The sequence below is a fragment of the Odontomachus brunneus genome, unplaced genomic scaffold (genome assembly GCF_010583005.1).
Source record: "Odontomachus brunneus isolate Ranch 3 - 2012 unplaced genomic scaffold, Obru_v1 Obru_scaffold_008, whole genome shotgun sequence".
Classification (NCBI taxonomy): Eukaryota; Metazoa; Arthropoda; class Insecta; order Hymenoptera; family Formicidae; genus Odontomachus; species Odontomachus brunneus.
Window position 1 is genome coordinate 3,415,020 of NW_022639458.1, and position 22,936 is coordinate 3,437,955.

A 22,936-nucleotide genomic window follows, 5' to 3' on the forward strand; every position below is an offset into this window, starting at 1 on the left:
TAATAAAAAAATCGGGTGTGGACAAAAATGACTTCAGTGTGTCAAGTTAAGGCTAATTCTTTTGCTTAACAACTGTCATGCCCTTCCTGCTATTTAACGTCACAGACACCTCCGCTGTTCTACAGAAAGACGAGGGAAAACATTTTGGAGCAATACTCACTGAGACGCCTCTCGATTATGCAAGTCGGCTCTCGATGCCCGACTTACCGCGGCACTTTTGCGAAGGGAGCCGTGTCTTTTCGACAATGAACAAACCGGAGAACGGTTGACGAGATTTCCGGACGCCTAGTACCTTAATTGCGCTCGCAGCAAACATTTGCATTTCAAGGGGCCTTCGCTTGCCCTGCATAATGTTTGACACAGGTGCCCGCCGCGCGCGACCCGACCGGTGGAAATGCCGGCGTAAGTGCCACAAGAGGGTGCTTCTTGTAGGGTCGTGTATGCCCATAATACACACGTAGTGTATAGCGATGATCTACTCGGCACCCAAACATGTGCGCACTCGTTTAAACAGCGTGTATGCGCGAGTCGACCGCGGAACTTGGGCGCCACGTCGAACGCACCGCATTTCCACGTCCACGATGAAGCTGTTGATTTTTCAACTTATCACGAGCAGTTAAAACTCCCTGGAAAAGAAAGAGAGAGAGAGAGAGAGAGAGAGAGAGAGAGAGAGAGAAAAAAGGAGAGGAAGAAAGAGATTAGAAATGAATGCATTTAACCGTTATTATATACAGGGTATATCAGCTCGATTTCACAATCTCTCGTGAGGCAGATTGAGATGAACAAAAAAGTCCGACACCGTTTTGCGAAAATGGCAATAATGATCGAAATATTAATTGTAGAAGATTTGTGAATAATTACGTATTGTAAATAAACTATAGTGACGACGTCTGCCGTCATATGCTTGTACATTATGTTAAACTGAGCAAAAAAATCTTCTGCCATTTTACGAATAACCACCTAGATTTTTAATTACTAATTAGAGAAAACAGTCGCACAATTTTGCGCGATACTGCAGTAATCTTCTCTGAATAATAACAAAAAGTCTACATAATTATTTGCAAAATGGTAGAGGACAATTTTGTTCAGTTTAACTTAATGTACAAGCACACACGACGGCAGACGATGTTACTAGAGCTCATCTACCATATCGAGCGTCATAAATTTTCTTTAATTAATATTAAAACAGAGTATAGGACATTTATATTCATTTTAGTCCGTACTATATCTCCACGAGAGCTTGAGAGATTGTTCTGAGACGACCTGTATATACAGACGTATAACTCCTGCGATTCATGTCCGAAAAACGGAATCATCCTGTCGTTAATACTGTTAATTTCTACCTGGTTCATTTTCAATGCATTATGGAAGAATTATCGTTCGACATTCATTATATTAATTTACAGACAAAACGCGCGCTGCACAGCTTATGATTAATGAGTCAGTTGTTCTGGGATTTCAAATAAATCTGCAATTGATAAAGCATTGCGTATGATTTATTGAGCAATGGCACACTTCAATTCTAGGAGTGATAATTTAACGTATAGTAAATTTGTGTATTTGTGTCTGTATAGAATTGAATGTTCTTCTCTCTTATCGAAGTACGCGGGATGATATTTATGTGTTTTTTAATTTCATCGCGTGAAAGAGTGTGAACGTCCGCGAAGCTACTCGCGTTTTTCGCGAGATAGGTCCCACGCGATGGAATTGCGATTTTGCACGTTACACGAAACTAAGTGAAACTAGAACACTAGCGAGTCAACTGTAAACTACGATTAAAGTTCGAAACGCGCTGTGCCGTACGGGCGTTATCAGTGGCTCCATTCGTAACGGCGAACCTCCCTCCGTCCTACATTCACCTCAGTGATAAAACGCACCTATATTATTCTCTATATCGCCGCTATCTCGCGAAGACAACCTATTATGTTCCTCAAGAAATATCACCTTCGCACGTTTCGCAACAATCTTGACTTTCCCAGTTGTAGCCGAAAACATACGATAAAGTATCGCCTCTTTCTAAGCATCGCGAATGTCGCGCGTGACGGAATATAGTGGAGACCGAGACTCCAGATGGGACGCATTTTTCAGAATCTCAAAGGTACAATTTTTCAGACAACTCATTGTTGCGATTGACTATACAAACTTGATAGAAACAACCTTCCTTTATATTTTTATATATGCCCGCAACGATCCTGTGAGTCATGTATTTTCATTCATAATAATGAAATATGAGCATACTCACGTGGCCATCTTGCTCCGGTGCTGAAGGCAAATTGGATAGTAACTCGAATGAAGAAGGCCACATATAAAATAGATATACTGACTGGTAGTTTCGAGGTCGAGAACTTTTCATCGCGTTGTCGGCTTTTAAATAGTGGTCAACTTTACCTTAACTGTCTATATGCTCAATTTCAATTATTTTATAAATGAAAATTACTATTATTACCCGAAACAGTATATCACACACTTACAGGAGACTTCATTCTAATTAATAGCACGTCACTCGTTTATTCACTCACATTGGAAAACATTAACCCTTCCAATGACAATGTAACTTTACTACTTTCGGGATAGCAACCAGAGTAATTAATTAATTAATCTTCCTTAATTTTTCTTACCTTGAAGGCTTGAAAAAAATCCCCAAAAGTAATTTAAGCTTTTTTCACCCTCTTAGTTGAAGACCATATAGTGTTTACTTTTTATGAACAATAAATTGCTGAATATTTTAATGATTTTTAAACAAAAATACTCCGAGAAACAAGCACTTCTCAGAATGGCCCGGACGCAAATGACCCTGATTGCCGTTGGAAAAATTAATACAAAATTTCGAGACGCTCGCAATATTTGCTTGCTCTTAAACTAGTTTTTTTCTTTCTTTTTTACTATTTCTTAACTATAATATTATTACAATTTTAATAAAACTCCAGGGGAAGTACCTATGTTCTGATAAGAATATTTTGCGATTCCATTTCCGTTGTTTCTTTCACGATAAGTACATAAACAAAACCAACATACCTCTTCAATCTGGTCTTCCCTGAATTCTCTTAGCAGGATATTTCACATATTTTCCCACATAATAACATTTTTTCGCAATTCCTCGTGTAATTAATTTATTTGCGCAATTTAAAGACTCGTCGACGCGAGGTATTATTTGATATACAACCGTAATGTCACTTTTTTGTTTTTGAAGAAGACAATTTTTCCCCTGCGTGCCGCTGAAAAGCCTGAAAATCAAATGAAACCCATAGCGTAAATCCTTTTTACGCTAAAGCGCCGCGGGCGCATTCTTGCTTAACGAGCCTGCTGGTCGCGCGAGAAATCATGTGGGAAATAGTTAGCTCGCGCACACTAACCCGTAATTCCTAACCAGCGAGCCTCAAATTTCGCTTGGCTCTCGCGCGAGCGATTTACACGAGGCAACGAAGCGTGCGCACATTCGATCGTCACGAAGCCCCCTCTATCTCCATCGTGCTCACTCTGGAGCATTGATTTTACCGTGCCAATCAAGAGAGCCTGGTCCGCCGCTAGAAAGGAGACAGAACGAGATAGAGCCCGGTCCGCCGGATCGGAATCCAGCGGCTCGTGTAACTCCGATGGAATCGAAAGGTAGTCGTTTGGAAGAAATCCGGAAACTCTCCCCCGCGCGTATCCTGTCCCGCGACACCACGCTTTTTCTAACTTAAACTCGGTCCTTTATGTTTCGTCTTTTATCTGCGACTTTCTGCCCGAGCCACCACCCGACGCTTTTAGTGCACGCTGACCGAAAGATTCTATTTCTGCACGCCTCTTCTCTTTCAAGTTATCCGTCCAATTGTACCCTCATGCAAATATGCTTAATTATTTTTTTTCTCCTTTGTCACAAGATACACACAAATGATCAAATCTGCTTTTAGCGAGGCGTATTCCGTTATCTCATTTTTCAGCGCTTGCGCATCTAACTTCGCACTCGCTCTCGCGATATCATGCGAAAATCAAACGCGTTGTATCTGTCGGCGCGTTCGCGTGCTTGTCGTTGTGCAATCGCGTGCGACGGTGGAATATCGCGGGCACGATTTAATCTCCGCACGCGCGAGTCGTCCCACCTGTCGTAATTTTAAGCGGGGCGTTGTGCTATTATGCGCAACGATGCCTCAACTGTTGCATGCGAAGGATTAATTTCACGTGCCGACGCGAGGATCTTGTTTGCAATTTCTTGCCCGGCGGGTATTAGTGCGGCGAAATCTCCGGGCCTGAAATTTCGCTCCCCCCGACCCAATTCGCTTCTGTGTACATACCAGCCACGTGATCCCGAGGGAGTTCTAAAGTTCCAACCATTTCTTGCCCGGCAGGGCAGGTCGCCGAGATGATCAATGCGCCGTCTCACCCCAAAAGTCCCTTCGCGATCGATACGTTATCCATCGAACGGTTAATTCCAGTGGCACCTTGAAAGGTCGCGTTAAAGCCGAGAGCTGCGCGAGGCAATCCGTGACGTTACAAATGACCGTCGTTAATTAATGCTCGAGTTAACCATCGTGAGGATTACGTAGGAACGTTTCTTGCCCTCTCAGCCGAGTACCCCTCGCGAGAACTTAATCGGATAATATAACTCACGAGGATTATTTCCATGAGTGATATCGTCAACTCGTTTTCTAATGGGGCCGCTGAGAACTTCCGTGCTCTAAGAGCGTATAATTCAATTGCTTTTGACGCATTTGCGCCACGAAAAGCTGTTCCGTATGGACGTATGAAGTGAATTATTTTTATGAGATTTTCATTGCTATACGATGACGCAATACGTGCACGCAGAAAGAAGTTTCTAGTGGAAATTACCGTGGAATTTTATAGCCCAAGAGTAGGCCGACATTTTGCATTAATTTACATTAATCTTTTTATTTTATATGTGCTGTTTGTACTTTAGGAGCTAGAATGTACTATTAACAATTTTGCTACGTTTTTGGTGACATTTACTATGAGTGTTAGCAACATAAATCTTACTGACAGTATATTCCTGCATTATTAGAAATATAGTGAAATTAGAAAAAATTGATATAGAGAAAAACTATAATATTTTCTCCGTATGTGTATAAACACTCAAAAAAATAGAATTAAATAGAATCTTATCTTTAATTTTCTTATATACAATCTCAAAAGGATTCTTCTAAAATCAAAAGAAAAATATTCTAAACGCAATGTTCTTAAAGTTCGTCTGTCATCTACAGTCTGGTTCTTGTGAGAAATTGAATATTGATTTGCTCGTCCATTAGATTACATATGTTGGTGCTATTGTTTATATCTGATTTTAATGTTTCTCTATATACATGTCGTGTGACGTGTCTCGAGACAGATCGCGGGATAAAGCCGTAAGAGCAACATTAAAGTAGACAGAAGCAATTCTCTCTTGAAATTATTTACCCGTTACATAATTTGACTACATTCTTAACAGAAATTTCTTCTAATAAGAAGGCATTCTGCTTCAAATAAACATATTCCTCTCAATTCAAGAAAGAAAAGAAGACAGAATAATATAATAATTAATATAATTTCTGCTTGATAAGTTTTACTTTATTAGAAGAGAAATAGTCTTTGGCGTAAAAGTTTTTGCTTAGAATATGGGATTACAAGAAATATCACATTTCTACAAAAATATTGCTACAAAAATTCTTATTTTAGATGTTAGAATATATATATATATATATATATATATATATATATATATATATATATATATATATCTTTCTTTTGATCTTAGGAGTATCTTCTTTTGAGATCATATATATAAGAGAATTTAAGAATAAGATCATGTCTTTTTGTGGGGGAAGGGGAGGGGTATTACTTATATATTCATAATAAACTTAATTCGTTTGTCTTGATATAATGATTTAACTTGCATAAAATAACGAGAATTACAACAAAAGAAATGTTGAATAAAGTATTGCTGGGGGATTTGTCGGGATCTAGCCCTGTATTACAAAAGTTAATTCGAGGTCACGTACAGATGGCTGCGTTTCCGCATAGACAGACCCGAGATGCCGGCACGCCTCTGGTATTTGACCCCGAGGCTTTCCGTGAACCCTATTGCCATCAATGCGCCGTCCGCATCACTGCGGGTTCCATCGTGTAAGCGCAAGGTTACGTCCCGGTAGAAGTTACGGTATACTCCCAGCCACTTTCCAGTCCATGCGAAACTTTCGGCGAATTTAGCGGACTGAAATTAATTAACGGAAGACAATGTTCACCTGCGACCGCCAAATTGGCTCGCTCCGCTGCCGGTTACGAAAATTCGACGACAAATGCAACGTTGTGGCACGCGATGATCAACGGACCCTGCAAAGTAATCTTCGGTGAGCGCGTACTTATTAATACCGTTTCATGCCTGCTACCAACAGAATTATTCACTCCGGCTTATTTCCTTGGCAGAAATCGTAATGAAATTTCCGTCTTTATTTTGTAACTTGGCATTTTACGCGCTGTAACGCAACGCAAAGTGAATTCCCATTGAGTTTCTTATTTCACGTTGCGCAATCGTTGCTGATTTTTCATCTAGAAAAATATCATCTCATCCTTAGCGAAATCCTCTGAGTCCTAGAGGATTTTACTCTCGTGTATGACCTCAATCGGAAGATTCTTCTTAAACGAGGAGGAAAATATTCTGAACGCAGTATTCTTAAAGTTAGAGGAACTTCGTCTTTCTATCTGCAATACAAGCTTTGCTTTTCGCGTCTCGTTTCGCGCGTAACAGAGCATTTTGTTTCAAGTAAACGTATTCTTCCTCGTTCAAAAGGGAAGAAGTTTGAATAATATAGAAGAGATTTCCTGTTAATAGTCTACTTTATGAGATACTTTTTCAGTAGAGGTTCTCGTCTAGAGTGTGGGATCGCAGCATCTTACAATTACACAGAGAAAAAAATACTTGAGAATGTATTTGTGAGATATAAAGCTCATTGCTATGAGATAAAGTTTATTTCCATGAATAAGTCTTGTATCTTGTAAATGCATTTTTAAGTATTTTTTCTCAATATACAATTCTTTTTTTTTTCTTTTTGGGCATTACACAATATTTCTTCACGTATCCAGAAATATTGGCATTTACTTTCTACATTAATTTCTGCCCGCGAGAGAGAATATGCAGTAATAATTTAGAAACTGCGACAAGAAGTAGGCAACAGAGCTTTTGACTAAATCGACTCAAGTGACGGAACACGATTTTCCGTGTCAACGTTGGCGCGAAAGTTACTTTACCATATGATCGACATAGAATAATTTATTCTATCGATTATCCGCTCGAGTGCCATAGCCAGCGCGTGCGAGCAACACGCTGAAACTTTGTTAAAATCACCAACGACGCAGCAAAAATTTTAATGTTGAAGCTGTCGAGCAGGTGTTGGCGCGAAAATCCATTAAAATTTCCGGGCGCCGTTGAAAACGACGATGTAACTGTTTTCTTATAAGATGCGAGAGCACTTTCGCTATTAATATTATTTCTGCGACGTGATTATTTTTCTTTCTTTCAGAGAATCAATTTGCATTTTCATCAGACTCTCCGAGAGATACAAATTATTTCCACAAAATAGAAGATGAGTGCGCGCAGTTTTTCTTAAGCTGTTTGCATTTTAATACATCGCGTAGAAGGAATTGAGATAAATGCGGCAGTAAAGCCGACGCATCTCGTAATTGCTTTTACTGCGAATCAGGCCTAAGGGATGCGAAAGGGATGATTGCATTGGTTTAATTGATTAATTGTACGATATCCTCTCAATCGCCGGCTGCGTTCGTCTAACTATTCTCTACACTTTCCGTTTTAAACGTGACAAGAATATCCATCTTTGTCTATTTGTCTTATTTTTTCTTGAGAGTCTTATATTAGTGGCTCATGCAAAAACTCGTCGTATCGCTGATGATTTCATTCATCAAAAGAACTCTTGAAGTCTGCAGACAGATTGCGGACGTTGTTCTATATAACATGATATCTCGTAATATTGATTCCTCTAATCGTCTGACTCTTATAATTTCTTTTTCCCTCTGTCTCATGGCTCTTATTAAAATAAAAATATAAAATACAGATGACTTTTCGTTATATTCCGATTCTTTATATAATATATAAGAGAAGTTTTTTGTGAGTAGTTTACTTATTTTTGGCTGTGAACAATGTTTTAGTCAGACTCCAATCACGATCAAAGAAAAAATTCAAATACGAAGAGAGCTAATCTTTGTAATAAATTTAACAAAATCCGCATTATATATACAATAAATTAACATTGCAGAAACTTGAAACTATTAATGCTTTTCTTCGCTTCTTGATTAAGAAAATGATGGATTTTCGTATATCTAAAAACTTATACCTTAAAAATTATACCTTTTGACAAATTGAAACATGTAATATACTTTTTTTATAAAGGTTCGAAAGTATTATCTCTCAAGGAGATCCTACAATATTAATTTTTTAATTCAATTTCCAGTAAAGTTACAAATTTTTACGTAAACTCACGTTATCGTCGCGTTATATTTGCAGTGAAATGAAATACTTGAGTGAATATTCGCGACCACTTCTGCACGTAATTTTATTTTACATACGCTTAAAAGTATATTTATTATCTCTTATAAATTTTTAATAGTACTCTTTTACAAAATGTAAATAAGCGAGGACAAAGGCGACGCTGCCAATGTGCCAGATTGAGATGCCAAAGCATATAAAGCATGCCAGACTTTCCTCCGAAATTTTTGTGAGAACGTAAAATGGATTGGAGTAAACGTAAAAGTACTATTTGTAAAAGTTCGTTTTGTGATATTTGCAATAATAGTCGAGATATTAATTAAAGAAGATTGGTGAATGATCACGTGCAATATAATAGATGAGCTGCAGTGGCGATATGTGCTGTTGTGTGCTTATATATTAGGTCAAATTGAACAAACAGCTCTTTATCATTTTGTAAATAACCATGTGGATTTTTAGTTATTAATGAAAGAAAATTGTTACATGATTGTGCGTGACAATGTGCGCACAAATCTTTTTTAATTAATCCGTTCTACGTTCCCACGAAAATTGCGGAGGAGAGTCTGGGACACTGTATGCTGTGGGCGAGAGTTAATAATAGAAACGCGGCTGAAAGCGACGAACTTTTGCAAACTTCCAACATTATTCTTTTAGTAATGATGGACTTACCTTGACCCAGGTTTCGTGTTTGAATCCCGCCGGTTCCCGAATCAGACTCCACTCCCTCGTTCGCACCCGTTTTACAGCCTTTGTCGAGCACTCGTGGTTTCTCTCAAGACCGCCTGCGGTATTGGCGCGTGTGCTTCTGCAAGAGAGAAGAACGCCATCAATCTCTCTTGGTCGCGCGAGCGAGAGTTCGCGAGCCGCTCGATCGCGTCGCCGATGTAAAAGTTCGCGAAGTTACGTGTCGGCGATCGCTGAGCGCAAATAAAGATGTCAATAACGTCACCGTAGACTGCGCTCTCCTCCGGCGAAAAGCAGCGCGCGCGCGCGCGATACGCCGCCACCTTGGACTTGCGTCAAAGGGGTTGAATAACGTCGGAAGCTCTAAACAAATTGCCGCGGGCTGGACTTGTTACGCTCAGCTCGTGAAACGACCGGAAGTAGCTCCTACGGGCAGAAGTGGCTCTGGAAACGCGCGGAGTCGCGCGCGTTAACAAAACCGATGTTTGCGCACAACTGTTACGATAATTCGTCGGGTGCCAAAGGCTCAAGTGCTGTCGAAGCAGGCACTACGGGGCGGGCGCAATTATCGTTTCGCTAATGATGTACATGATACACGGCGTCATTATTATCAAGTAGTAACACATCGTGCGTAATGCCGCGCGAAAGCTTCTAATAATATTCGCGTTTCTACGGTTACGTAGATGGGCACTCGCTGCTTCAGCCGGGTTCATCGTATCACACGGTATGTCGCTTGGTGCGAATATTAATTTATGTGCTTGCGTGCGAGCGTGAAATTCATAAAATCACACGGCATTCACGTCTCCCGCGTGTATCGGGCCCCCGGTAACGAAACATCGGTGTGCGAACGCGCGTACGAAGAATTCCTTCCTGAGAGAGGGCGAACTCCTCGAGAGAAAGTAATTTGAATATCTCGCTCGTTCCTCACATGCGCGTACGTTCTCCATCGGCGTCCCCAGCCTGCTCCGTAATTTCGACCGCAGGCATGGTTCACGTGATACGATTCGTATACCATATACCGGGAAAACATCGCTCGAGGAAGGCTTTATATCAGCGATCTTCAAAGAGCGGAAAATAGCGACGCGCCTTCCCATCTCCTCCGCGCACGTTACCGTATTTTCGTTCCGTTCTCCTTGTTTCATTCGGGACCCTTCGACCCGTCGTTCCTTTTCGCCGTACTTTATCGCACTACGTTGGAAGCAGTTCATGTATCCGCCGTAACGGCGCGTAATTCTTCTTCTTCTTCTGCGCTTTTTTTCTTCTTCTTCTTGACAAGGATCCTAGATAGAGATAGTGGAAATGAGATTTCCAGGAGCAATTTGAAGCGAATTTGCCTGTAAAAGGGTCGAGATGGAGGCCGGGCTCCAAAACGGTAGAGAGGGCGGTCGCGTTGGAAGAAATACAACTACGACGACGATAACGACAACAACAACGATGACGACGACGACGACGACGACGACGACTATGACGAAGAGGAAGAAGAAGAAGGGTGACACTGCAGAATGGACTGCTTTATTACAGTGTCTATTCAGCGTCTTGGATTTTTCCGTTGAGTCAGCTTTGCATTGTGCGCTGTAGTTTTGGAATTTGCAGGCAGAACAATCGCGCAATCAGCGATACGGAAGGAAATCGTTGTCGCAGCGCATAACACGCACCTATGCAAAGTGCAATGTCGCGTGTAACGGCGCTTGTAGAAACGTTGAAGTAATTTAAGCCGCATTAAGACTCTCAGAGATGTTCGGGCAGAGGAAGTACGAGGCCACCGCCGTATATATCCCGACGTAATCCGACGTATCTTTCGCCTTAATCCTTTGGGCCGGATACGTGCGATGCGAACTTGCGCGCGAACTTTCTCCCGATATAAGAAAATTGCGCCATCCAAGGAGTTGGCCGATATGGCGATATGGGAACGCGCGCGTCGCGTGTGCTCTGGAAAGTCCGTCAGTTACGAAACGGGGGAAATGTAAACCGCGCCGTTGAAGCAGCTAAACTGCATCGCGCATTGCAAGCGAAAGCTTTTAACTACGTGGGTGATCGAGCGAGAGACGAAGCGACCGACCGACCGACCGACCGACCGACTGAAATGAATCAAATCATTTTCAAATTAACTGGGATAAAACGAAGCCGTGGAGAAGAATTCCTATTCTCGCGGCCTTTTGTCCGGCGAATAGCGCGGCGGACCGTAACAATGCTTCCCGCACGAAGCTGTAAATTTCGCATCACTCTATCGATGGTCTCTTTTAAAGCTTCGAACGAAGATTGATCGACGAAGCGTGATGTAGTTACCACGTGACATCTCGTGGCTGCGAAAATCGCGTCAAATGCTGCTCACGATGCGCGAGATCCGCAAGTAAGGTAAAACGCCCAATTATTGATCCCGCTTAGTCATGAGCACTCCAGAAAAGTCTGGTTCCTCTTGCGGCCAGCGACGCTTGTCCGCAATTTTATTCGCGAAGTTCTTCTTCGGGATTATTGAGTGCAAGTAAAAAGTTTAACTGCTACGCTGGTTGCACGAAAAATCAGATCTTCTTCTAAGGAGATGTCGATAACTAAGTGCTTTACCCTATCGTTTAGCTTTCGACTATATATTCCGTCGTGTGTTGCGTGTGATCTGTTCCTAACTTTTACGAATCATATCGTACATTTCGATTTTGTGACTTGTATGTAATTGTTGAAATTTAAAGGCCAATCCATTTTTCCTTATCTCACCCGCGCCAGACTCGCGAGAAGGCAAGGCACCACTATATTGCAGACTTGCTAAATCTTCCGCGCCATCCTGTTCCCGCCAATATGGGAGCTACGCGAATTTCCATAAAATTGGGAAACCGCGACTGAAACGAGCGTAAAGTCTAGAACGTCGTATAAATTCAAACTTTCGCATTCCAAATTTCCTTCCGCCAGTATGAGCCACGTTCTGGCATACGTAACAAGAAATTAAATTCTCGCGGCGTAAAGGCACTTTACGACCTAATATAGTATGCCTTTTCGTCGAGGAATAAATTTAATGTATCAATCACGAAAAAAGGAGCTGAGAAAGTTAAAATGTGAATACATTTGTTACTTGCCGTAGAAGCGATGCCAGTTTCAAAATTCTTAATAAAGGAGTAATGAGATATACTGAGAGCCCAGAAATATAAATAAAATATCTGATGTAATGTTAAATGTTTTTCTCAAGTATTTTCGCACAATGTTGTGTTGAACTTTGAGTTTTGCTTTTGTACGATACAATGTATAACACATTTGCGCGCAACACGAAATCCATTCCCATCTCCCGCGAATTTCGGTTGCGGCATATTGAAATCACCCTTCAGAGAACAAAGACTACCTGGTGCTCGCGTGTAAGTACAGGTCGATTTTTGTAGCAGCGAGTCAACTCCGTAGAAAGAAAAATATAAAAGTTCTCGAAAGAATCGGCGCCGTGAAAAGCCACGACAAGTTACCCTGGTTGAAGCAAGAAAGAGCACTTTGAAGCTGGCTTGATACCATTCATTCGAGTGGGTGATTTTTCCTGGTTTTTCGTGACGACGGCAATTCAACGGTTCAATCGCCGGCAGATCTGCCTTTGAGTTCTTCTATTTGTCGAAGTCGCCCTTATTTGCGAAGACTCGTTTGTCCAAGCGTGATTTAATCAATTACAACTCCAATGTAGCAATTGTTAAATTGAATTCTGAATCACTGTCTCAGTCACTTGTAAATAATATATATGTAAATTCATCGAATCTAAACTGCTCGCTGTTGCAAATAACTATTGCAAATAACTGTTGCAAATGGCTACTAACTCTTTAAAAATTAATTTTTTGCATGTTCAGCAATATCTCCAATTTTGCTGAATTTCCCTTTTTTATGATGAAATTATTCGAAATAAAAGTAATCTGCTTATGGGTGAAGATAATATATATTTTTTCTTGATAAATAATCTTGATCAAATGTTTATTTCGTGTAAAGAAACCTTTGGTGCAATTTTGTATCTTTAATTTCGTATCTTTATGCATATATCCGGTGTTTCACTAGACACTATCCAGATAGACAAGTGAACATGAATTTATTAATAACCTTACCGGTCGATTTGTAAAGGTTGCATTCGTTATGAATGTTTCATTCGTCATTCATACTTATCGTATAGAGCGTAGAAATGCGAAGTAAAATGCGACGGAAATTATCAAAATTATCAAAATTTACTCGAAACAACACGTTATGTAATATGAAAATCTGAATGTAACTTTTAGTTAATTCGTTTCTATATTGAGACAATCAAATATTTACGTTATTATATTACGTAAATTTAATAATTATTTTATCAGCGTATTTGTTTCGTAAATATAATTAAAATAATTCTTTCATCATCTCACGTCGTGATAATCATGAAAGTCTATCTGAGATATCAATATTGTACGCATTCCATGCGTTACAACAATAGCTACAATTTAACATTCTCACGACTCGAGCATTCCTTTCATTTCAAGTCTTTCTGCACACACATACACACAGACCTCGTGCACACGATCTCATTCATCACGGCAATTTTCTCATTTCTTCAATGAAGAGTCTAACAATTCGAATTCTTGGGGGCGAGATCGTTACCGGGTTGCCTTCACTTTGAACATTTCTGGTAAAGTCGAACGTAGTCTCACCTTTCATTATCGTACTTCAGACTCTCAAAAACGGGGCATGGAGTACTTACACGCTGAGAAATTCTACAAGAGTGGAGAACAGACATAAGAAGTACATTGCTGCGCGCGCAATATTTCTTTGGCGTATCTCTCGAAACTTTGCCAGTTGGCAAGGATAAATTTGCTCGAAAAACTTTAAAACCATTTGATATAAAAATGTGTGGATTATATTTCAAGAGATAATGGGTACCCAATAATTATTCAACTCGCACTGCGCACGTGTAATAATTATATAACGTAATTCCTGAATTATCGTATTATTATGCCAATATATTATTATAGATCGTGACAGTTGTGTAATTAGTCGGACCTGATTATATTTTCCTCGATGTATAATCTAATAAGTAAAACGGAGGAGATCCTTGTCACGTTTCCGCGAAAAAATCCTCGCGTCAAACACGACGACGACGCACAGCAGCACTTTTGAGATCCGAATCAGAGAGACGTCGCGGAAAAACACCATTAATCGTCCAAAGTTAATAGCCTTTTTCTTCACGATTACCAACGAGGATCCTCTGACGGCGCGGCGCCGATAAAAGCATTGCACTGGCACTGGTAATTGCCGGCGGCGATAAAGACGCAGGGAATAACGGCGTTTGCGAGGCACTTTCAGAAAAATACGTGGCGTGTACGGCTCGCAGCATCGTGCCGCTCCCACCTGCATTACCGCCGGTCATTTCCCACTATTTCCCAACCATTTCTGGTTCAGATACTTCGCCGAGTCTCGCGACGGAAATGGCTGGTGCTTACGTACGCAATAACAGCGAGAGAGCATTGAGACATTGATAACAATGCTTATTATCCTTTGTGTGTCCAGATATCGATTTACTTATTACAATTGCGAAAATCTTTTTATTGAGGAATCTTTGAATTATTGTTACGGACAGCTCTCTCGTGATCTAAAAAATCAGAATTTGTGGAAGGAAAGAGACAGTGGAACATAATACGTAAGCGAGATTGGATTTTGATCTCTACTTATATTTATTGTACGTGGTAATACATCGAGAAATAAGAAAAGCAGGTCGTGTCGATACGTCTTCAGCTACAAAATAGCCACGAAATTAATGTAACGTTTGCAACCTTCTTCTTGAAAGTCTACCTTTCCTCATGATTTTGTTGCGTTAATTTTACGGCTATTTATTGATTGTCAAGGGAAAAAGTTTTCAGAGTACATTTTACAAATATGCTCTCAGGCGATCTGAAGTGTTCCTTCACTCACGTATATTTTTATATTAAAATGGCACGCAAGAATTTCCAGAGTGTCATCTCTGACGTCACAATCTAACATGGTCGCGGCGAGTATCCAGGAGCCTTAACCCCGACAGTAACGCCTCCCGGACGTATTCTACCGCAAATTTAATTCTAATTAATTTTGAATATTTCCCTCAAAATTAGTCATGAGAAAACCATATTAAAAGTAAAACATAAAGGAGGGCAATGATTGAAACTTGTGTAACTATAAGCAATTTAATGAATTTAAAATTTATCAATTCTTCGATAATGCATGCATAAGATGAGCGTGTTACCGTCAGGTTCAAGAAATCTCGGAGAAAACTATTTATAACTTTTTACACGAGCCACTCTGTATATTAGAGGTGTCGCGGGTCTGCATCAGCGTTTCTGGCGGTAATTAAATTCGACTATATACTTAATTACATTTGACCCCATTAATTTAACTAGCGCATCAAGTCAAGACGTGGCAAATAATTAAAACTTACTGAATTAACGAGGGCGCCGATTCGCAGCGGCAACGGCAGCAGATACATAATTAAAGGTCGTGTTAATTCGCCGTTACACAGTATACGCTGAAGTAAACAAGATAATCTGTAATATCTCATGCGTGTTGAAAATTTTCATATAACCTGCCCCTCGCCCCGTCCTGACATATTTCGCAAATGTAATTATACATTTATCCATTAGCGAAATTATATTATACATAAACGTCAATATATCTCTCGTCCTGCACTTTCGCCTCTCTCTCTCTCTTTCTCTGTCTCTCTCTCGTAATATTTTATACAGAAGTATATTTCAATAAATCACAGTCGTGATGTTTGTAAATTCTTACGAGCAAATATACGAAACAGTCGCGCGTGTTTCGAATTTATATTACGCAACTCGTAACATCTCTGACACTTTCCGCCGAGTGCCTTTGTCTCTAGGGAAAAAAGAGATGTGTAGAAAAAGAAGAAATGAAAAATCACAAAGCAGCCTTCGCTCCGGGGGGAAAAAGAGGGAAGCATCGGAGCATTTTACAACTCCTGCAGGCTAGTTAACGCGCGCGCAAATTGCCCTCATCGCACAAACTTTCCCGACAAATTCGTATTACAACGCGCGACCGCGGTAGCCGGCGCGTCATTGAATATTCAGTTAAACCTACAACATCCTACCGCTATATTCGGCAGGGAAACGGAGGGAAGCGCGCGGAACGAGCAAAGAGACGGTCAGTGCGCTGAAAATCCCGCCGTTTTCGCCAGGCAGCAGCCGGCACGGCGGCGAATGATCATCCGCGATCGACGCGGCCGGCCGGTCGGGTAAAAGCGACACTCACCCGTCCGGGCACTAAACCTTTGGCGATATTGAATGGAATGAGACCGCGGCAAGCAAGGGGCCAAGCTGGAAAACCATTGATACGCTTGTCGGCCGCTGCGAGCGGCGGTCGCACGTCGACAAGAGCGCGCATCATGGTCCGACCAGTGCGCGACTGTAACCACTGAAAATCGGAAACCACGAGTCGCATTCCAAAATGTCCCTTTTGAGGAAGATTTTACCGAAAATCCATCGTATGTGTGTGACGTGAGAGCTATAGATTTTCAGTAAAATTCCCCTCAAAAAGGGCCGATGCAATCCAGGAATTTCCATAGAGAGCAGGATCACGCATAGCAGTCACGCCTGTAAACGGTTAGTCCCATTCTACAGTAGGTGTTTTAAGCCTTATGCTTTAGAGAAATTATATCGGTTCTAAGCCTCAAGTCCTAAGCTTTAAAAGGTGGGAGTTGGCCAACTCTCTTAAGGCTTACGGATTAGGGCTTGGGGTAGCGCGACAAACGCTTAAGGCCGGAAATACATCACAATTTAGAGCTTAAAGCATAAGGCTTAGGGCTTAAAGCATCTATTGTAGAATGGAACTTAGAGCTTTCGCAGACGAATTGCTGTAACCGTAGACGTAAAGCGTAAACTTAGGGCGAATTCACATCTTGGCAGAGAAGCCGTAAACAGAAAAGCAGAAACCAATCAGAACTCGAGCTGGTGGTCAGGTGGTAGTAGTCGACAGTTCTGCTTTTTTATTGGCGCGGGTTTTATTTCCAGCTTTTTTGCCGAGGTATGAATTCGCCTTTAAACTAAAGAACCAACTGGGATATTGCTTTAGGATTCTTCTAGCTAAAAGAAGACTGACGTGACAGTATAAGTAGGAATTAGACATCATGAATGGGAATGGTCGAAGATATTAACTGATTCAATCAACGATTGGATTTTCCTGATTGCAATGCTATGCTTATAACTGAATCACCAGTTATAGCATTTCAGTGAAGAGAATACGTTGATTTTACTTTAGAGGGTGGAGTTTCGGGATATTGACTTTTCGTGAAATCGCGCGATATATTTCCAAAGCATATTAAAGTGGAAATGACAGACACACACACATACATACACACGCATACGCATATTATACATACACACAGTTCTGTGAAAACGATACCTATCCCGACACCTATCTCGTTGGTATCGCTGTCAATTTTCCGCACGATGCATTTCATGTTAAAAAGCACGATGTATGCGCATACAGCTTACTTCATAAAGCACAGATCGTTCAATCTCATCCGCCCCTCCTTCCCATCCCATCTCTCTCTCTATCGATCTATCTCTTTGCGTTGAGCTCGCGAAAAAAAGGATTTGCAAGCGTGTATGATATTGCATAAGGACATGGCGCTATTATTCAACGGCCAATGAGCGATCGTTCGCGTTACCAAAAAATAGAACCGATAATCGAGTTTCCCGACGAAATCCATCATGCGGGCCGGCGGAACGCTGCAATTATCGATTATCATCGCGAGCGTAGTGCGCGCGGCGTCGCCGTCGCGTTTAATGCTTAACAATATATGGATTAAGTGCACTCGGCAAGAGTAATCGCCGTTGGTAGCTGACGGGCTGCGAATGACTGATCGACGCGGTTTCCGCATCCCCGCGCTTTGTCTCGCATCGCGCTACCATTGTTGTTCGGAAACCTAATTAGATTCTCCTAGAGATTAATCTGAAGATCTGCGCGAGAGAGGAAACGCGAGTGCCTTTGATTATTACTGTCTGTCGGAATAATCGACGACTGGCGCATGATCAACTGGCGGCGACTGAGTGTAGCTGATGGAACAAAGGCCTCTCGTTAGGCATCGCTTGTTAGGAAAATAAAGCGCGCTATCCTGGTGCCAGTTGCGTGCCTCATTTGCCCGACGATAACCACTCGGGTACTCGTGATGTAATCGTTAATGAAAGTAGGTGAATATGGCAGATGTGAATTGAGTAGAAAGATCTGTCAATTTAGCGCAAATGGAATGGAAAATCCATTTGTATGCACACTAAGAAACAAATATCTAAAAATTAACAAATATTTCTTAGGTGGATATCATTAATATATTTTTTTTTCTTAATGAAAGAAACTTTAATATGAAGGAGAATATCTAGATCTAAACATTTTATAAATTCATCAAACTTGTTCTCTTTCTCTTTCTCTTTCTCTCTTTTTCTCTCTAGCATACTGAATAATCCTGCAAGATTTTACAAAACTACCGTGAATACAGTAAATTAATACAATTTGTAACAGGGGTAACTTTGCAAGATGTTTTGTTTATCATGAGAGGAACGGAATTGCAAAATATTTCTTTTAGAACTTAGGCAATTTTCCCTAAAACTTCATTAAAATCGAAAGAATATTGCAGCTAGAAAAAGAGAAGCCTGATTTGAGAGAGCCGACGATTGGATTTTCGAGCGCCTCGAAATTTCGTGTTAACATACCCCATCGTGAATGGATGAGTTTAAGTGACGCGTTATTAGTTAGAATGAAATTTTTTACCGCGGTATGATACACCATTTCGTGGAATGAAAGTAATTTTCGTTTATAAAATGATTGGGATCGAAATAACGGACAAATGCGGTACGGCCGCAAACGAGGTTACATCAGAGTGAAATGCTGCACGAGATGACGCACGTCAACTCGCTCTGACAGATATGATATAATTTAACACGATGCCAGAGAGAAATGACAGATTCATATCCTAACTCTAAAGTACCACATATTGCGTTAATGTATATATAAATGATAAAACTAAAATCTATTTTACTAAAATTAAAATTTTACAAAACTAAGATTTATTTTGCATTCTTACCTGAAGCAAAACAACAACAGCAAACCATATTTATTAGAAAATATGATGAGGCGTTTTTCAAGCTATATAAATGCATTGTACATGTTGCTAATCTACTCCGGACTGCTTGCGTACGTGCCTCGGTATCGGAATAGCTCCGTAATAATTCTGCATGTTTACATTTTAGTTAAGGCAACAGTCCTGATTATGTCGAGTCCAAAATTCGAGTCAAACACGGCTTATTAATATATTAAAAAAGTACACTGTAATAAAAACGCGATAAATGTTATATTCCAGTTATTTTACAGTTATGTTTTAAGAGTATATTCACAAAAATATTTTTAATATTTAAGAAACATATCTTTTTTTTCTGTCGCTTTACCGACTCTTTAAATTTCTAAACTGCTAGAGTAGGTTATCATATATATAGTAGGTTATCATATATATAGTAGGTTATCATATATATATAGTCATCATTATTCTATAGACTAAAACAATGTAAATATGGACACATTTAATGTAAAATTTGGTATCGTATAACTCGCGCATATGTGCGTGTGTGTGTTATATAGGCGCGTAATATTTGTCCATACTTGAGACTTATATATAAATGTTTATAATTATACAAATGTTTTTAATTATCTTTTTATAATTCAGAATAAGCTAATTTAAAGTCCAATAATTTTGTTTTAAAACTGTGATGTTATTTTGTATTGGTATCAAAAGCTCGTTTTAATGTTCGATTACAAATTTATGTAAATGATTGAAAGTTACCCTAACCTTAAATGACCCATATAATTACCTTATCAGTTACCTTATCAGGAAAAATATATACAAACTCGTATCCGACATGAAAACGTAGAGAAAAATTGTCTCTATCTATTTTGTATGCTTAATCGCAACAATTAATTGATATACATAAAAAAAATATAATTCTACTGCTGAGAAAGGAAATTACTCCGTTTATTTTCTTTCTTTTCTGTAATTGTTATGTTCGACAAAGAATATTTTCCTAATAATTGTCGTAAAATACACTTATCACAAACTTGAGGAAAGTTCATTATTATATATTGAAAAGAAGATTTTATGCTCTTTTCAAAAACAATATAAGTTTCTATCGAAGAAGAAATTGGTTCAACTTCCTGTAGTAAATAAACAAAGCGTTTATGTTAATTTTTATTTAATGTTCTTAATTAATACTTAATTTAATATTCTCAATTAACTTTAATATAATATTTTTGATTAAAACACTAAACTTACTATTCAGAACGTAATTTGAGTAAATTTGATGGCTTGTGAAGGATTTGCGATATAAACTTACGGATACCTAAACTTACGAAATACTTGAAACAAATAACATTTACTTGAACGTATTTTTCTGCCTATAGAGAAGTTATATCACCGAAATCCCGAGAAGTTTGCGGACGTGCCGCACAGTCTCCTTTACTTTAGAAAAAAAAGAAAAAGATACCTAGAAATATTTAACACACGGTGAATTATTTCCACCAAAATCATCGCTAACTATCGCAAAGTTCACAGCAGAATCGGGATCGGACGAGATTCGAGCTCGGCAGAAATACCTTCGATATCGTATCAAAGTAAACTCGCAGGACGTTTCGCGAGGGATAATAAATTGCTATATGACAGAAATACCGCCGCGTGTCTTCGCCGACACCTCTAACGTGTATGTCCGACAACTTTGCACTCACGGCAAGCTTCAGCGCCAAACTTTTCAGTCTGCGGCCCTCTTAATCGGCCACGTACGGCCGCGTGGCCCGGATCGATCGTCCGTTTTGTGCAATCTAAAACATTTATGACGAAGGGGCCTCGTATGCCGCGCATAAAGGAAACTTCGACGCGCGGACTGAACTTTGGTTATTTTTAGACAAGAGCTTCACGTTCGTCAGCGAAACTTGGCGTATGCGAGCGTGATGCAACTTTCAGCTTTAGTTTAAATTTCGTCATGTAGGAAGAGCTAGTAAACCCTGTACATCTCTTGAGCGCCGGTAAGCTCCGATGATAATCGCGATGGGATACACGACGCCATAAACAGCGCTAATTGGAGAAATAAAAAAATTAAAAAAATCTTTTTAAAACAAACGCATGCTCGCCAAATATTTTGATATTTCTTTTTCCTCCCTTTCTAAGTCGTTAGAACGCGCGTCGAGAGATTTCAGTTGTTGCAAAATATACGGACGATATAAAGCTCAAATTATAGAAATACGAGACTGGCTTTTTTCGGTTGCGAGTGTAATTACTGCGGCGTCGGAGGGATACTGCAGTAAACGCGAATTTCCGGCGAGCACGTAACACACATACGCGCGCGCGCACGTTTATGCGGAGTGTGACGCGAACGAGGGAAGAGGGCGAATTTTTCACGACGCGCTCGAAGACTAATGCAATTTTTGCGGTGCGCGTATAGTATACGCGCGGAAGTGACGCAGCGCCGCGTAAATCCGAGGATCGCGCTCATCCATGACATCGTTAATAATTGCCGAGCGTGACCCTTTTTCTTCCGTTCTCTGTATCTCTCGTGTGACGCGCGAGAGCCAGCGGCAGGCCGGTGCCGAATTAATTACGGCGGTAAATCATTTGATCCCGCTCGCGCTCTGACCTCTCGAGTCAGTCCGCTCGATCTCTTCGCGGCGCCGTGCCAAAAGTAAATTAAGTACTAATTGATTTGTAATATATCCTCCATCGCCCGTGCTGATGCGTGCGCACGCGCGGAGGAAACGTCGACGTTATTGACGCTGCTTTTTAAAGTGAAAAGAACGCGCTCCTGACGTCCTGCTGACGACATATCGTCGTCGAGAGATCTATAATCCAATTTATTCAGAATAAATCAAATTCAGATAAAGCGCGGATTAATACGAAATAATAATGCAGTACAAATTTGCCGAATGTACAACAAAGGAGGTCGTTGACCGCTTCGTCGTTACGAGTAATTCGCCGAACGAAGAAGCGACTTGTGTAAATTGGCACACCATATTTAAAAATGTGACATTTTTTAGAGTTCTGATACTCTCTTGAAAAGTTCTAGAGCTCTATGCAACAATTTTAAACAGTTCCGGTCATTAAATACAAAAAAATGGACTTTCAAAAAAAGGTGCGCTAAGTTCACGCAGCGCACCTAATCAGTAAAATCAACCATTTCTTTAGAGTTCCGGTTTGTTTTACAATAGTTCTAGAGTTCTATATCATATATAACAATAGTTCTACTAATTAAAAGCGAAAAGTCGATTTGCGAAGACCTAATTCACAAAATGTGAAATACCGACAACAAAATAAAAGAGATTAACACTATTTCGCGAGTTCTGCATATTTGAAAATATTTTCAACATTCACTTGTAATCAGGGAATGAAAATATAAAGAGTTTTATGCGATAGCAGAAATAATTTCTTCATAAAAAATTATAAAGTGTTCGAGGTCGCGTAACTTTAGCAGCAGGAGGGGTGCGCCAGCCGCACTTTGAGAGTTCCATTGGTTTAAAAATATTTTTAACGTTCACTTATGATCAGAAAACGAATGTCCAAAGAGTTCTGCGCGACAGCAGTAATAATTTATTTATAAAAAATCATATAGTATTCGAGGTCGCGTACATTTACGAGCAGGTGGGGTGCGCTACCTGCGCTTTGAGAGTTCTGTCGGTTTAAAAATATTTTCTACGTTCACTTGTAATCAGGAAATGAAAGTATAAAGAGTTCTGCGCGATTGCGGTAATAAATTATTTATAAAAAATTATATAGTGTCCGAGATC

At 40.1% G+C, this 22,936-nt stretch overlaps 1 protein-coding gene across 1 annotated transcript in view; it reads right to left on the reverse strand.

Annotated features, from left to right (window-relative positions):
• The window catches only part of LOC116854088, a 203,396-nt gene that overhangs the window by 107,799 nt on the left and 72,661 nt on the right, over nucleotides 1–22,936 (reverse strand). The window contains exon 2 of the mRNA XM_032835630.1: nucleotides 9,140–9,275. The gene's annotated coding sequence lies outside the window, so the exon portion shown is untranslated. The remainder of the gene's footprint in view (nucleotides 1–9,139; nucleotides 9,276–22,936) is intronic.